Here is an 18,600-nt window from a genome sequence, read left to right as displayed (position 1 = left end):
TGTTAAATGAAAAAAAATGTAAGAAATGTGATTGGTGGATTGGTGTGTGTTTAATTAGCGATAGTTATTATTATCACACTAGTGTAAGGAGTGTAGGAATACAAAGATTAGTAAGATATATTCTCCACTGACTAGTAATCTATTTAGGGGAAATCTTGTCATGAGGACTGTGGGAAAATTAGGTTATTTCCCACTTGGTCTATTCTATGTAGACTAGTAGTCCACAGACGTTTCCTTCTGCTAAGGCACTGATTTCTTTGGGATAAGGAATAGGAGAACAAGAAAAGGACTTTTCTGCTTAAGTCTAAAGCTATGGCTAGATTCATAAACATGCAATTAATTAGTCGACATACACCTGTCATATCAGGACTAGGAGATAGACCCCACCAGGGTACAAGTGATGTTTTTATTTTTATTTTTTTAATTTATTTTCCCTTTTGTTGCCCTTGTTGTTTTATTATTGTAGTTATTATTGTTGTCATTGTTGCTGGATAGGACAGAGAGAAATGGAGAGAGAGGGGAAGGTAAAGAGGGGGAGAGAAAGATAGACACCTGCAGACCTCCTTCACCACCAGTGAAGTCACTTCCCTGCAGGTGGGGATCCAGGGGCTCCAACCGGCCTCCTTACACCAGTCCTTGTGCTTTGTGCCATGTACGCTTAATCCGCTACGCTACCTCCCGACTCCCACAAGTGATGTTTATAAATTACTCTTTGAAGACAACCTTAGTTGTTCCTTTTAACCTGATTTTGTCTGAATAACAACACTGGAGTGTTGAGGGATACCATGAACTTGACCTTTGCCTCCCTTCCTTCCCAGCCCTCCCCTCCCATACATACCCCAGGGACTGAATTTGGGACCTCATGCTTGCAGTGAGGTGCTCTTCCTGCTGCACCACTTTTCAGGTTCACTTGTCCATCTTTTTCCCCTCTCTCTCTGTCCATCTTCTCTCTCTCTCTCTCTCTCTCTCTCTCAGAAGAGGGGAGACAAGGGAAGGGAAGGAAGTGGAGAAAGAGACCACAGCACCAAAACGTCCTTCAATGCAGTATAGGTTGGGCTTGAACCTGGGTTGTGCATATGGAAAAGCAGCATAATATCCAAGTGAGCTATTTTGTCCACTCCTAGGCTGCTTATTAGTTTTGCTTTAAATATGGTAACAATGAAAAACACTGGCTTATCACAGCCCTCCCTCTCCCATTTTTTCCTGTATTTGTGCTCTCCTTTTTTAAAAAATTTAATTTTATTGTTTTTTAACCATTTTTGAGAAGGGGAGTTTTAGGAGTAAATCTTTGGGTAAAGAAGGACTGTGGTACCACTTATTTGCATTTGGAAGATAGCTCGACTTAGGGGGTTCCCCTGAGTATTTCAGAGCCTGTTGTTTGCAGAGTGTATTGTGAATAGAATGTAATGGGACTTGGTTCTTCAGATGTGGGTCAGCAGCAGGGAGGAAAGTACTGGTCACATGGGCCTCTTCCTGCCTTTGCTATTGTTCCTGCCAAGTTGCTAATAGCCAAGTCTGCTCCAGGGCCATGTAAGAAGCAGAGAAGGGTTGGGGCCTCATTGAGGTGGAAGTAAAAGGAACAGGAAGGGAATTCTCAGATAAGGGAAGCTGAAAGAAAAGGCAGTCAGTCCTGGGGTAGAAATCAGAGGCTGTGGTAAGAAGCCAAATAGCTTTCAACAGGCTGTATTGAGGTCACCGGGAGCTACAAAGCAAGTTGTCTCCTCCCTAAATAGGAAGGCATATGTGTTGACTTAGTTTAAAGTCACCAACGCTGATGTTCCCAGTCAAATCCAGGTTTGTATCCTTGTCAGTTTTCCACAAATCTATGCTCATGCTCCCAGCACAAAGCTATGTCTTCCCAGACATTTGTAGATTCACAGCTGCTAGAGCTCCCTTTCTATTTACATCCTTATAAATACACAAGACTTACATTTTATTGTCACAGATGCTCAGAAAAGACAAAGCCTTATTGTCTGCCCTGACTGAAAGGAGTCTGAAAAATTAATCTTTGACCAGGACCTGGAAATAATATAGGAAAGTCCTCATGCATGTATAAATGTGGGATTGTCAAAATGTAAAGAAAGGGAAAATTTTCCTAAACTGAATGACATGTGATATTAGATGGGATCCTAATTTTCTATGTTAATATTTTCAGTGTAAGCATACTGCCAGTCGTTGAACAGCTGCCTCTTTAAGGGAGAAGAAAAGCTCTATGCACTGAGTCTTTTTTTTTTTTTTTTTTTTTGCCTCCAGGGTTATAGCTGGGGCTGAATTCACTGCTCCTGGAGGCTATTTTTTTTTCCTTTTGTTGCCCTTGTTGTTTTATCATTGTTGTGGTTACTGTTATTGTTGTTGGATAAGACAGAGAGAAATCAAGAGGAGAGGAAGACAGAGAGGGTGAAAGATAGACACCTGCAGACCTGCTTCACCACCTGTGAAGCGACCCCCCTGCAGGTGAGGAGCTTGGGGCTCCAACCAGCATCCTTATACAGGTCCTTGCACTTCATGCCATGTGCCCTTAACCCACTGCGCTACCGCCTGACCCCCGCACTGACTCTTTTAAAATCAAGACTCTAGTCTACATTTAACTGGAGCTGGAAAGAAATCATCCTCTAGCACTCTGGGTACTTCCATGACTGGGAAAATAATCAAAGAAGCATGAGGCAGGTTGATAAGGGAAGAAGTAAAAAGAGAAATCTATTAACAACAAATGGATCTCATGTATACATGGGAGAGATCCAGAAATTCTGAGTAGTTACCCATGAGGACTTAGGCTTCATCCTAAATAGCTTCCTAATGCAGAGGACTTTTAATAAAAGAAATAAGGGACAGTTAGAAGTAATCAAGGCACGTCTTCACCAGGAAGAAGAGAAGGGCCATCTAGGAAGTTGGCAAAATAAGGACATGGTGGAAATAAGAACTTAAATTCTACCCTCTCCACAGACCAGATTCTTCCTAGGAGAAACCCTTGTCTCAAAGGTAATCTTCATTCTGCCTACAGGACCTATGAAATTAACCTTTTGCCAAAGTCAGATTTTGACGGTGGCATGTTTTTGCTACTGTACACAAGGATTCTTGATTATGCTCAGAGATCCATTCGCATTCCTTACAACTCCAGAGAAAGCAACCACAGCTTCACCTCTGTGTTAGACTTTATTAGTTTAGTCAACAACTTGAACTATTCCATTGGCTTCTATTGGTACAACAATAAGAATGGTGACCTAGGTTTGCCCAAAAAGATTAAAAGGAGGAATATACATGTTTCCTATTTGGTGGAGAATTTATCTTTCACTGTTGTAAGACCTACGAAGAAATTTTGGGGCCAGGAGATATCTTACTTGGTAGAGTGCACACCTTACCATATGTTTGAATTCTGAATTCTGACATCACATGAGAGCACTATGGATAGCATGGGATAGGGTAGGGCCACTCCAGGGATAGCGGAGCAGAGCTAGGATATCTTTTCCTCTCTCTCTACTGAAACAGATGAATGAGGAAATTGGCCTCTACCTGTAAGGAATGAGAAAAGTTGGGCCTGGGAAGCTGCTTAGAGTTATTGGAACATGTGCAAGGCTGTGGGTTCATTCCCTGAGACTTGTTTGAAAAAAATATATAAAAGAAAATGACTATAATCCTAATTGCCATCAGAAGGCATCTTTCAACTACAAGCAACCAACCTTATGGTGTAACTGATACAAGACTAGTACAGCAGAGACAGCATCTTTGACTGTGCCATTAAACTTTACTTTGATTCTGTATTAAGACTTCCTGTTATTGGCTGGGGTTATGGATCAACCTGCCAATGCCCAAGTCCAGTTGAGAAGCAATTACAAGAGCCAGAACTCCTGCCTTCTGTATCCCCAAAACAGTTTTGATCCATACTCTCAGTGGGGGAGAAGTGATAGGAGGAAGAGGATAAGAGGACTCTGAATTCAAGCTCCATTAGCATCCGGAGAGAGAAAAGGAAAAAGGGAGGGACATTTGGATGTAGTCATAGGGTTATGTGTGGCTTGGAGGGGAAGAGAGGACTGGACCTGGAAGACAAAAGGGGGCAACTATCTACAAATCTAGACAGATAGTTGTAGGGATGATAATTAACCTATGTCTACAACCTTAGGAGAACTGCTGCGGCTTGCAATGGAGGGATTGAGGATTCAGAACTGTGGTGGTAGGAACGGTATGGAATTGTACTCTTTTTGACATGTAATTTTGTAAATCAATATTAAATCACTAGAAAAATAAAAAAAATACTTCCTGTTGCATAAGTGTTATGCAACTTTGGATCTTAGAATGCGACTTTTCAACTGGGACTATAAAGAGGTAACTAAGTAGCATCATAACTGTTGGCCCTAATCTGACATGAGTTTTGTGCCGTTAAGAAGAAAGAGAAATGCAGGGATACACACAAGCACATAGAGGAAGACTGGGTGAGGACAGAGAGAGATGAAGTCATTTGCACACCAAAGAGAGAGGTCTCATGAGGAAGCAAATCTGCCAGTACCTTGATTTTGGACTTTCAGCCTCTAACACTGTAAGAAACATATTTTCTGTTGTTTGGGCCATCCAGTTTGTGGTATTTTATTATGGCAAACATAGCAAATGAATGTTTAAGCTAGTGCAGTGCGTTTTTTGAGTGTTTAAGAAAAGTCAAGTTATGATTTTCATTATTTGCAGCTAGTATCATCTTGACAGAAAATACTCATAGCTTCCATTCTTGCTTCTTTCCACAAGGCTGCTGTATTTCACCATTTTGCTGTTTCTAAGGGCACAGAAGTCAGTTATTTCTGATGCTTTGGCTTTATTTCTGATTTGTCCTAGCTTTACAGGAAGTTTTCAGTAAAACAAATAAAAAAGACTGATTTGGGTCCATGTGTACCATTTACAAACTCCCAGAAGAGAAAAATCAAATTGGAGCAGATTGGTGAAGCTTTCCACACCCATCACCAAAGTTCTTATGTCAAGACAATTTTTTAAAAAAAATTTATTCACGAGAGAGGAGAAGAGAAAGAACCAGACATCACTCTGGTACATGTGCTTCTGGGGATCGAACTCAGGACCTCATGGCTGAGAATCCAATGTTTTATCCACTGTGTCGCCTCCCAGACCACAGAAGACAAATTTATTTATTCATGTTCTTTTTATTTTATTTTTTATATTTATTTATTCCCTTTTGTTGTCCTTATTGTTTTATTATTGTAGTCATTATTGATGTCGTTGTTGTTGGATAGGACAGAGAGAAATGGAGAGAGGAGGGGAAGACAGAGAGGGGGAGAGAAAGATAGACACCTGCAGACCTGCTTCACCGCCTGTGAAGCGACTCCCCTGCATGTGGGGAGCCAGAGGCTTGAACCCGTATCCTTATACCGGCTCTTGCGCTTTGTGCCACGTGTACTTAACCTGCCGCCCAACTCCCCTACTCATGTTCTTTATCTAGTCCAACTGGTTTTACAACTATGATCAATGGTGTATAAAAACTCCACTGGGTGGTCTAGAAGGTGGCACAATGGATAAAGTGTTGGACTCTCAAGCAGGAGGTCCTGAGTTCAGTATCCAGCAGCGCATGTACCACAGTGATATCTGGTTCTTTCTCTCTCTCTATCCCTCTCATTAATAAATAAATATTAAAAATTAAAAAAAATTAAAAAGACTAAAAACAGTTCATCTTAAAAAAGAACTCTACTGGGAGGTCTAAAGTAGGAGCTAGGAACTTTTTTTTAAATTAGTGATTCAATATTAATTTATAAAATTACATGTCAACAGGGGTACAGTTCCACACTTCCCACCACTAGAGTTCAGAATCCCTGATCTCTCCATTGCAGTCCACCGCAGTTCTCTGAAAGTTACAGACATAGGCCAACCATCTGTCTGTCTAGATTTGTATATAATTGCTCTCTTTTTCTTCCAGGCCCAGTCCTCTCTTCCCCTTCAAGCCACACATAACCCTATTACTTCATCTAAATATCTCTCCCTTTTTCATGTTCTCTCTCTGAGACCTGATGGAGCTGGAGTCCAGAGCTATCTTATTCTCTTCCTCCTATCATTTTTCCCCCACTGAGAGTATGAATCAGAGTTGGTTTTGGGATGTAGAAAGTAGGAGTTCTGACTTCTGTAATTGCTTCTCTGCTGGCTTGGGCTTTGGCAGGTTGATTCATACCCGCAGCCTGTCACTATCTTTCCCTAGTCAGGTAGAGCTCTGGAGAGGCGAGGTTTCCCACACTGGTGAGGTCATCTGTCCAAAGAAGTAAGGATGGAGTCATGATAACATCTGCAACTTGGTGTTTGGAAGGTGGCAGGACAGAAAGTGAGACAAAATGAACAGGAACCAAAAAGTAGAAACAGAGCAAATGAGATCAGGAATCCTAGGGTAGAAGAAAGCTAAGAGGTCCACCCTAGGCATGTTTCCAGAGGCCCACACCTCTGCCTGAGTTTGATAGTTAGCATGAAGTTGGATAAAACCATTGTTTAAGAAAATGGTGTCAGAGTAGAGAAAAGGGTTAGAAAGTTGGATTAAGGTATAGAGTAGCTCCCATTCTTAAAAATATTCTGTAGATAGAATTAATTATTTACCTCCATCCACCTAACCCAGGGAATATATATATATATTACTTACTAAATATATATTTAGTGCTAGAGCCTAAGTAACTTCCGCATCCCTGTTGGTCTGAACTTTCAGCTTATGGTCACTGCTGGGAACAGGGTAGGCTGCACTCATTTCAGGGCCAATCTTCCTCTAGTGACAGGGCAGGACACCCCAGTCTCCCTTTGGAGTATTGACCCAAAGATGTCACCATTCCTAGCTATTTGTCACCACATAATTCATGTTGATTGGAAACTTTTCCTGAAGTCAGGTGGACCTGCTTGGTTGTCTTTTCCATATAACTTGAGCATAGTAATAGAAATAAAGTTATAGTTGAAAAATAAAAAAGAAAGAATTTACTAAGGAGGAGGTAGGTATTATGTGATTACATTGCTCCTAGAACTACAGACATTAGTAATATGGGAACAGTGTCTTCTCTCGAGGCAGATTGGCTACACAGCTATCAGCACAAGCAATCTTTAGTTAATCGAGACTTCAAAGGGAAAATAAGTATTTAAATATAATAGGATTATACCTTGGTGGAGGCATTAAGGGTATTAATCAAACACCCCCCCCCCACTAACTCTCAGAGTTAGTGACGGTAGTTAAGATTCAATTTTCAATTTTTCAAATAAGAGATTAAATAGAATTCTTCCATATAGGAGTTAAGAAGGTTCTTTGTGTCAGTCTGTTCCCCCATACCCTTCTCTCTCCATTCACTGAATCTAGACACTACACAGAAAAATGGTCCTTTTGTCTTAGATTTCAGTTTTATAAAAGACACTAAAAGGATTTTTGCCACATGCTGTTTTCACTCTGACTTTTAGTCATTACTTGGGCTTTACTCCTCCAGGTCAGCATTTTTCAGATAGATGAGAGAGTGGGACCAGGTGGTGGCACACCTGGTTGACTGCACATGTTACCGTGCACAAGGACCTGGCTTCCAAACCCTGTCCCCATCTGCAGGGGGGATGTTTCACAAACAGTGAAGCAGGGCTGGAGTTGTCTCTCTTTCTCCTTCTTTACCTTTTCTTCCCTTATAGTTTCTTTCTTTGTATCTAGCCAATAAAATAAACTAATAATAATAAAGAGAGAAAGAGTGAGAGAGAAACACCACAGCACCAAAGCTTCTCTCAGTGCTGTAGTATTTCCATGCGGTATGGGTGTGGGGGTGGGGTTGAACCTGGGATTTGCATAGCAAAGAAGGCTCTTCTCGGTGACTTATCTCACAGGTCCCTACATGCTGTCAGCTTTTTAAGAAAAGGATAAGCAGTAATGTGAGTTTTGTCAGATAATGTCAGATAACCTATTCTTTCTCTCTCCAAATAATAAATACATAAGAAGACAATAATATATTAGGCTGTTAGAAAAGTTATGGTATATTTTTCTTTTTCTCTTCTTTTTTTCTTTTCCCTCCCTCCCTTTCTTTTCTCTCTCTCTCCTTCTCTCTCTCTCTCTGTCTCTGTCTCTCTCTTTTTCTTTCTCTGCCTCCAGGGTTATCGCTGGGGCTGGGTGCCTGCACTAGAATCCATTGCTCCTGGTGACCATTTTTTCTATTATTATTATTGTTATTATTGATAGGACAGAGAAGTTGAGAGGGGAGGGGAAAACAGAGGGGGAGAAAGATAGACACCAGCAGGTCTGCTTCACCCACTGTGAAGTGACATCCCCCCCATTGCAGTTGGGGAGTCAGGGGCTTCAACTGGATTTCTTGTGTGTGTCCTTGCACTTTGTACTATCTGTGCTTAACCTGGTGTGCCACGATCTGGCCTCCTGGTGTATATTTTCCTTCCTTCCTCCCTTCCTCTCCCTTTTTTTCTTTTTTCTGCATCAAGGGTTATCTCTGGGGTTCTGTGCCTGCACTACGAATCCACTGCTCCTGGAGGCCATTTTCTCCATTTTGTTGCCCTTGTTATTATTGTTGCCATTGCTGTTGTTGTTGTTGGATAGGACAGAGAGAAACTGAGAGAGGAGGCAGAGATAGAGGGGGGGGGAGAAAGATAGACACCTGCAGACCTGCTTCACTGCTTGTGAAGCGAACCCGCCCCAACTGCAGGTGGTGAACCAGAAGCTCAGACCAATATCTTTGTGATCTGTGCCATGTGAGCTTATCCTGCTGCGCTACCAACCTGCACCACCCTGGTGTATTTTTTTGATGTAAAACTGCATCATAACTTTTCTGACAACCCAATAGTTAAGTATGTAAAGTGTGGGCATGGGCATAATCCTCCCTTTAAGGTAGACTTCTAATTCTTTTTTCTAAGTTTCAATGCTTCTCAAGTTTGTCAGAGGAAAATTAGACAAAAATAAAAACAAAACAAAAAAGCAACAACAATAAAAAAGTCTTTCAGAGGATTGAAAGGGTAAGGAGAGGGAAAAGATGAATAAATATGGCCAGCCCAAAATAGATTTAATAGACCTCATATTTAAAATTGCAGGCCCCCTTTTTAAATGAAGAATTCTAATATTATTAGCATTTCCAGCAAAGATTGCAAATGGCTTTGTGTGAAGATCATCTGTAATTTTTCTTAGATATAACTTTCAAGTGGCATGATTTTTGGCTCACCTATTTTTTTTTAAAGTTCTTTATTGGGGAATTAATATTTTACACTTGACAGTAAATACGATAGTTTGAACATACATAACATTTCCCAGTTTTCCATATAACAATACAACCCCCACTAGGTCCTCTGTCATCCTTTTTGGACCTGTATTTTCTTCCCCCCCCCCACTCCAGTCTTTTACTTTGGTGCAATATGCCAATTTCAGTTCAGGTTCTACTTGTGTTTACTCTTCTGATCTTGTTTTTCAACTTCTGCCCAAGAGTGAGATCATCCCATATTCATCATTCTGTTTCTGACTTATTTCATTTAACATGAATTTTTCAAGGTCCATCCAAGATCGAGTGAAAAGAGTGAAGTCACCATTTTTTATAGCTGAGTAGTATTCCATCGTGTATATATACCACAACTTGCTCAGCCTCTCATCTGTTGTTGGACACCTGGGTTATTTCCAGGTTTTGACTATTACAAATTGTGCTGCTAAGAACATAGGTGTGCGCAGATCTTTTTGGATGGGTGTTTCCTTAGGATATATCCCCAGGAGAGGGATTGCAGGATCATAGGGTAGGTCCATTTCTAGCCTTCTGAAAGTTCCCCAGACAGTTCTCCACAGAGTTTGGACCAATTTACATTCCCACCAGCAGTGCAGGAGAGTTCCTTTGACCCCACAACCTCTTCAGCATTTGTTGCTGTTACCTTTTCTGATATATGACATTCTCACAGGAGTGAAGTGATACCTCATTGTTGTCTTGATTTGCATTTCTCTAACAATCAGAGAATTGGAGTATTTTTTCATGTGTTTCTTGGCCTTTTGGATCTCTTCTGCGGTGAATATTCTATCCATGTTCTCTCCCCATTTTTGGATGGGGTTATTTGTTTTCTTGTTGTTGACTTTGGCAAGCTCTTTATATATTCTGGTTATTAGCCTCTTGTCTGATGTATGGCATGTAAAGATCTTCTCCCATTCTGTGAGGGGTATCTTGGTTTGGGTAGTAGTTTCTTTTGCTGTCCAGAAGTTTTTTAATTTGATATAGTCTCATAGGTTTATGCTTGCCTTAGTCTTATTTATAATTGGATTTGTTTCATTGAAGATTCAGAAAAGAGTTCTGCCAATATTTTCCTCTAAGTATGTGATAGTTTCTGGTCTAACATCCAAGTCCTTGATCCACTTGGAATTTACTTTTGTATTTGGTGAAATACAGTGGTTCAGTTTCATTCTTCTGCATGTTTCAACCCATTGTTTCCAACACCATTTTGTTGAAGAGACTCTGAGGATTGGCGGATGCAATATTATTTGATATGAATTGAGAGAAGCATGCAGGAAAGTGCGCCCCACCCTAAGGTTCCAGGAATAGGGGAAATATAGGTTCTATAGTGGAAATGTGAGGTTCCTGCTGTCTTAGGGTTCAAGAAGACAATGGATAGTTATTGTTATTATCACATTATTTGGTAATTGGGTTAACTTTGAGAGGTCCCTTTGTTAGGGTTTGCTGTATAATACCCAGCATCTTGTATATAGCTGTGCCACTGGTTGCTTCTGTTCTACCTGGTCTAGGCTTTTGAGAGAGTCAACATATCAAAGACTCAGCCTATGTATTAAAAAGACTCAGTCTGTGTTTTAAAAAGTTCGAGACATACAATCAATTTTCTCCTCTCATATTAATTAGTGATTTATATGTCTATAAATTAATAGGAGTGTACATAAACACCATTCCCATCACCAAAAGACTGTGCCCCATACCACCGACCCACCCCTACCCCACCGCCATCCCAGGAAGCCAAATGTCCACCCTTCCCCTCACCACAGGGTTTTTACTTTGGTGCCCTACTCTTAATTTAGTCAGATCCTGCTTTTTAGTTTCCCTTTCTGTTCTTCTTTCTCAAATTCTGTTGATGAGTGGGATCATTCCATACTCATCTTTATCTTTCTGACTTAGCTCAATTAACATAATTCCTTCTAGCTCCATGCAAGATGGGTCAGAGAAGGTGGGTTCATTAATAGCTGCATAGTATTCCATTGTATATATATATACCACAGCTTTCTTAGCCACTCATCTGTTGTTGGGCACCTGGGTTGCTTCCAGGTTTAGCTATTATGAATTGTGCTACTATGAACATAGGTGTACACATATCTTTTTGGTTGGGTGTTATAGAGTCCTTGGGGTATATCCCCAGGAGAGGAATTACTGGATCATATGGAAGGTCCATGTCTAGCCTTGTGAGAGTTCTCCAGACTGCTCTCCACAGAGGCTGGACCAATTTACATTCCCACCAGCAGTGCAGAAGGGTTCCTCTGTCCCCACAGCCTCTCCAGCATTTGTTGCTGCTGTCCTTTTTGATGTATGCCATTCTCACAGGAGTGAGAATTCTCACAGATGGTATTTCAATGTTGTCTTTATTTGCATTTCTCTGACAATCAGCGACCTGGAGCAATTTTTCATATGTTTGTTAGTATTTTGGATCTCTTCTGAGGTGAATGTTTTTTTCATATCCTCTGCCCATATTTGAATGGGGTCATTTGCTTTTTTGTTGCTAAGTTTGCTGAGCTCTTTGTATATTTTGGTTATTAGTCTCTTCTCTGATGTATGGCATGTGAAGATTTTTCTCTCATTATGTGAGGGGTCTATTTGTTTGTGTGATATTTTCTTTGGCTGTGGAGAAGCTTTTCAATTTGATGTAGTCCCATTTGTTTGTTTCTGCTTTAGTCTTCCTTGCAATTGGGTTTGTTTCATCAAAGATGTCCTTGAGGTTTAGGTGGGAAAATGTTCCACCAATGTTTTCCTTTAAGTATTTGATAGTTTCTGGTCTAACATCCAGGTCCTTGATCCATTTGGAGTTGATTTTTGTTTCTGGTGAGATAAGGTGGTTCAGTTTTCATTCTTCTGCATGTTTCAACCCAGTTTTCCCAGCACCATTTATTGAAGAGAGCCTCCTTCTTCCATTTAATACTATGGTCCCCCTTATCAAAGATTAGATGTCCATAGGTGTTGGGGTTGTCTGCTGCTAATCTTATGGGTTTTCCTCTGTAGGTGACTCTTTGTTTTTCTCTTGCAGCCTTCAGGATCCTTTCTTTATCCTTATTCCTTTCCATTCTAAATAGGATGTGTCTTGGTGTCTTTAAGTCTGGGTTAATTCTGTTTGGGACTTTCTGGTCTTCTTGAACCTTTCTGTCTTTGATGTTGTCTAGATTGGAGAAGTTCTATTATATCCTGAAGAATGTTTTCTTTCCCATTCTCTCTTTCTTCCTCTGGTAAGCCAATAATGCGTATATTTTTTCTTTTGAAGTCATTCCATAGATCTCTGTTGTTGTTTTCAGTATCTCTGATTCTCTTTTTGAGATCTCTTATTTCTTTTTTAGTTGTCTCTAGTTCATCCTTGATCTTGCTAATTCTATCTTCAGCCTCATTTATTCTAGTCTCTGTCCCCTCTACTGTTTTCTGGATTTCATCTATTTTGTTACCCTGTTCTGTTACTGTTTTAGCTTGTTCAGCTAGTTGTGTCCTTAGCTCAGCTATTTCAGCTTTCTGCTCTCTAAAACCTTGATATAATTAGTGTTTTCTTCCGGAGTCTCATTTCTTGTTTCTCCATTTCTGATGACAATTCTTTTAAATTCTTTACTCACTCCTGTGATTATTTCCTTAACTAGTGTTTGGATGTTGACCTCATTATTTTGTGGTTCACCCTTTGGGGGGATTTTAGCTGGACTCTTGTCCTGGTTCATTTCTCCAATATTTTTTATTGTTGGTTTAACCATTTTATGTAGTATGTTATGAGATCCCTCTCTCAGTACTTTTCAACTTACTGATCACTCTTGCCTGGATTGACTTGTGTCTAAGTAAGATAATTAGAGGGTTCGCTGTTGTGTAAATTAACAATTGCTTCAATATTATTTTAATTCCTCAGTTGGAACACAATGGCTTAAAAACCTCTTTTATTCTTTTCCTTCCCTCAGGCTATGGGAGCCTTAGGGCTTTTAAACTATAAGTAGGTTTCTTAGCTTAATCACTGACTCCTGACCAAGAGATAAATCAGGGTGGGGAAGAGATAATCCAGTGGTTATGCAAAGAGACTTTTACAGCCCCACTGCTAGGCCACCAAGGTATGGATTTCCTGAGTTTCCTGGTTAGTTCTCTGTCCCCTGGTGTCAGCACAGGGCCTCTACCCTGCTGCTCCAGCTTCTGAGGGGAGTAGCAATGGAGACTCACAGTTGCATTTGGTGAGTATTAGGGGAGTCCTTTCCTCCCTTCAGCTGTCTTTTTGTTGGTGAAATAGACTGGAGGTGTTGTCTCAACTGGTAAACTGCCAGACTGTTACCAGCCACTTAATCTCTCCCTAGCCTCCTCTCTGTCCATGAGCCACACATGTTTGGACTCACTGGTGATTTGGTGGGTTTCTGTAGTCATTCTAGTCCTGTCTTGTTGCAGTCCCCTGGCTCACCTCTTAGCTATATATTGGGGGCTGAAAACTGAAATTTTTTTTCCACTTGCTTTAATTTTATTTCTTTGCTGGGTAAATGTGATTGTTTTAGAGTTGGTAATTCTATTTTTTAAAAATAATAATACTAACAAGTAGGGATATCACCAATGTAACTCTTTAAGAGTTCAGTGGGAGACTTATAAGAGATTCTCATCATTCCTTTTCTGTACTGACACAATAGTCTCTTAATTGTTCTCTTTACTTCCTGTCTTTCACAACAGTGACTAGGTGATCCTTTTACTGCATTGTTACTCTTTAATCCTTATGACCTTGGAAAAGACTCTCTGCTCTTGAGTGTGATGTGCAGGTTCTCCATGATCTCTCTCTCCTTTGACTTCCTTCCCCGCTGAGTACATGCTTTCTCAAGCCTCCATAGTGTGTCAGAACTCTGCCTTTGCCTGAAAGGAATGCTTATATTTGGGATTTTTCCTTCTTCCTCTCTAAACCCCATCTCAGTTGAGTTTAGTACCTCTTTATTTCTGTACTATATTCCCTTGTAAATATCACAGTGACAAGCTATATTCACATCATTTTGTACTTCTCTGTTTATTTACCCAATATCCTGTAGATATTTTATGGGCTTAATGATAACTTTAATACTTATGAATTGCTTTCCTATATTCTGTTTCGTTTGATCTTTATAGCACTCCTGTAGTGTTTGAATTGCATAAAAAATACACATGACAAGGATGACATATTAATGTTTTATTTTGTGTGGGACCCCATGGTTACAAGAGTAAGAGAAGAAGGGAAGGTAAATCAGGGAAGGTGAATTAGAGAATTTAGGTGATGTAATATCAGGCCAGCTACTGTTTAGAAACAATCAATTGCTCCTCATGTGTGACCTCTTCTGAGAGATGGTGTAGATCTGCTCTAACTCAAAGCAGACAGCTAGGTTTGGAAATAGAGAGAACAGGAATTGATTTGTCAGTGGCTTTATTTATTTATGTATTATGAGGGCAAGTATAAGAAAGAATGAAGGAGAGAGCTGCTGGAGAGAATGAGAACCAGAGTATTGCTCTGCTCTGTCATAAGGTGGTATTGAAGAATGAATTTGGACCTCTGGGGTCTCAGGCATGCAAGCTGATGCTCTAACACATGGAGCTATCTCCAGGTCATCAATGGATTCTTATTTCTTGTATCTCATCAGTTAAAATTCATCTAAATATTTGCTATCTCTCAATTGTGTTACATGACCTATCTGGGAAGCTGCTGGGGAGGTCAGAGCCTTGATAACACAGGCTGAGTAGAACTGAGGTGCTGGGTCTGTTGTGGTTCATTCCCTCTGGGTCAGAATGATGAGGTTGTATAGGAGCCAGTCCTCATCCCTCAGCAAGGCTAGTGTAGTGACTCTCAAAGTAACAAACAGCTGAGAGTGGTAGACTTGGTTTGGCACATAGACTGGGTTGAGTTCATCTGTACTATTATGACAACTCCTATTTACCTCTTATTATTGATGAGGAATCTGGGATTAGGTAAATTAACTAAATTGTCCAGTATCAGATGAATATGGTTGAACTAGAGATTATTTCAAAGTATTTTTATCTATATACTTTCTACTGCTTTGTATTGACCAAATATCCTTCTCAAGATTCACTCATTTTCTTTCTACTTTTCCCCTTGCTTTTGTTTCAGAACCCATTTTGCAAGAGGAGGGATAAAAAGAAAATTATATCTTACATTTAGGTTATAGAAATTGTCAAATTATCCAAACAAATATTCAACATTTCTTTGTTTTTGATGTAGAGATCTGTGCAGACTTAAGAAGTTGGACAGAAACATTCCTCAGGACATGACTTTTCAAGCTTTTTTTTTTTTTTTTTAAATATTTATCCAAGATAAATCTTCCTTGATCTCAGATGGAATAATTCTAGCAGCAGAGTAGGAAGTATGACCCGATGTAGACTGTTCTGGTAGGAATAAATTTATGATGCTGAGAGCAAAAGGTCTTCTTCTCTCTTATAACTGATATAATTTTTATACAAATACCACATTTTAAAATGAACATTTCACTTTGCTATATCTAGATAGCCTTTGTCTCAAATTTATTTGATAATGTAAAAAGCGTATTTTTAATTTTAATATTTTTGCATTTATTGCCTTGGATACCAAGAATGAAAATTCATAGGTTAGAACTTTGAATAAATCATAGCCATTCTTAGTTTACAAATTCTTTCCAACTAGGAATAGGGTATAACTTTCTTCCTGAGATCAAATGATATTTACTTTCCTTTTTCCATATGTTACCTGCTTAACTTCCCATTCTAGTAACAGGAAGACTTGAAAATTTGTTCTCAGTTCTATAGACTGTATGAAAAGAAGCAGTAATGGATCAAATAGTTAGAACACAAACTGAATATACTTTACTGTTTTTTTCCCTTTTAACATGTGATTTTTTTATTTAGTCAGAAAAAAGTAACCAGTCTAGCCAGATCTGTCTAAATGTACAAAGTAAAGTTTAGTAGTAGAAAATCACAACAGGCACATTTTTTGAGAAAGAACCACTTACTTGGCATGTTGCCTCTCTTCAAAAACATTTCCCTCTAGCCCAAGTCCCAGGGTTGAATTAATTCTGCAAAGACCCCTTGTGAACAGTTTAAAGTAGGGTAAGTTCTTCTTGACTTTAAGTTATCTGTGGCCAGAACTCCTAGGAAGTAGCTTGGGGGTGAGATATGGTAAAGACAGAGGCATCAAATCCAGACTTATTGATGGCCTCTTCAATTTGTAATTACCTAGTCTAAAAGTCCTCATGAGGACTTTTAGGGCCAAAGCTTCCTCGCTTTGTTTTGATTGATTCTTCTATTTTCTTTATTTGTTTATTTATTGGATAGAGACAGAGAAATCAAGAGGAAGGGGGGAGACAGACAGACAGAGAAACAGACAGACCTGTAGCCCTGCTTCACTGCTCATGAAACTTTTCCCTTGCAGGTGGGGACCAGCACCTTGAACACAGATCCTTGTGCACTGTAATATATGAGCTTTACCAGGTACATCACAGCTTGGTCCAACCCTTGATTGGCTTTTGATTGACATAGGCAGAGGAAGGGTGAATTTTACTCTCTTGAGTTGAGATAGCCGCCTTTTCCTATCCATTGGTGTCAGCATTCCTGATTGTTGGGACCTTCAAATACATTAGGTAGGAGAAGCTTTATTTGAAGAAAGTTGGAGGCTGACAGATCTCAGTTGAGGTGCAATTTAATTGAGGGTGAGAGCCCACAGCTGCAAAGTGCATAGTTGTCATTTTCTTTGTGGTGGTTTTATGTTTGACTTGTGAAGGATCTATACTCATCTTTGTGGGTAGACAGAAAAGGGCCTTGAGAGGGAACTGTATACTCTTCTAGAGCCAAGTTTGGTGGGCATGAATTCTAGGTGTTGAAATAGAAATGAATTCTAGGAAAAACTCAGAGCCCTGGCATGTATGGAAAGAAGGAGATCCAAAAAGTCAGCCAAAAGGGGGAAAGTGAGGGTTTTTGTTGCCTGCCCACTCCCTCCTTCCTTCCTTCCTTCCTTCCTTCCTTCCTTCCTTCCTTCCTTCCTTCCTTCCTTCCTTCCTTCCTTTTTCTTTCTTTCTTTCTTTCTTTCTTTCTTTCTTTCTTTCTTTCTTTCTTTCTTTCTTCCTTCCTTCCTTCCTTCCTTCCTTCCTTCCTTCCTTCCTTTCTTTTCTCTCTTTCTCTTTTTCTCTCTCTCCTCCAAAAAGTAATTGTGCTAAATATAAAATACTTTTGCACTGAGCCAGGTCTGGTTGTAGCCCCAGGAGAATTGAACCTTTCCTCACTCGATTACAGATATTTTTTTCTTGTCCCTCACTCTAACTTCAGGCCAGAAAGCCTGGAAGTATTGGAAAATAACATAATAAAAGTCAGCCATTGCTGCTGGCCCTGTGCATGAGGCTAAGTGATTATTTGCAAGACCTCTGTTAGTGTGCTAGCGGGGGTTCTGGAAAGAACCTGCTAATAGCGGAGTCACACAGGGTGGTGAGGGTGGGAGGTGTGTGCAGCAGCAGTGCAGGGCTGCTCTCCATGTGAAAAGCAATTCCATTCTCTTTCACCTTCTGCCATTCCTGTCCCTTCTTCTGCTCATGCCGGTCTATCCTGAGGCCCCAGCCAGTGTTTTCATGGTGAAATTTTTAGATGATGGTGTATGGAGATCAGTTGCCTGGATAAGTCAAATAGCTGGGCTCCAGACAGTCCTGCTGGAGGAAGCAGGCAACCTGGGGAACTCTCCAGCCTTTTAAAACCAGAGCTTAAAGCCTGTGCCCCTCCTGCCACCAGGGTCCAGCTAAAGCCCATAGAAACTTTTAAAGCAATTTGATAGAAATGTCATGTCTGTTGTCTCTAATAAAAAACTTGGTCTTGCATTCTCTCTACCTTAACTTATTTTATTTTACATTTCTTCTTCCTGTGGAATTATTTATTTTGTAAAAGTACCAGGCAGGATTGGATGAAAAAAAAATAATAAAATAAAACAAGAGGCTCACATGAAATTTGAGAAGCCCTGTTCTAAGTTGTACTGGCTTCTGCCCTTGTAGCCCCTTGCTGATGCAGAGCTGGCCTGCACAGTGGCTCTTCTGAGCCCCCAAACTTAGGCTGGAACAAGGATTCATCAATCCTCAGTGTTCTCCTCCCTGCACAAAATACTGCCAGGTCTGGGGCTGGGGAGAGAGGGACTGACATCCTATGTCTGTTTCCTGCCTCCTAACATTTTGTGTCAGGAAAGGCTGTTGAATCTCCACTCTACTTCAATATACTATCTTGGCATGGTTAATGACTCTTCTTTCCCACTGGTGCCTGCTCTGTAGTCTGTTGCTGACCTGTGACATGCTCAGGAGTGGTATGTGTTGAACACAGTTAGTCCCCACTTTTTGAGAGTTCAAGTTATGCCACTAGGCTCTTTTTATGGAAGACTTGTTTACACCAACCAAGAAAAAGGGAACACAGGAAAGAAATGTTTAGCAATTACTTTACAGCAGACATTCTAGAACTCCCT

The sequence above is a fragment of the Erinaceus europaeus genome, chromosome 7 (assembly GCF_950295315.1).
Source record: "Erinaceus europaeus chromosome 7, mEriEur2.1, whole genome shotgun sequence".
Classification (NCBI taxonomy): domain Eukaryota; kingdom Metazoa; phylum Chordata; class Mammalia; order Eulipotyphla; family Erinaceidae; genus Erinaceus; species Erinaceus europaeus.
This window is presented reverse-complemented; position numbering follows the sequence as displayed.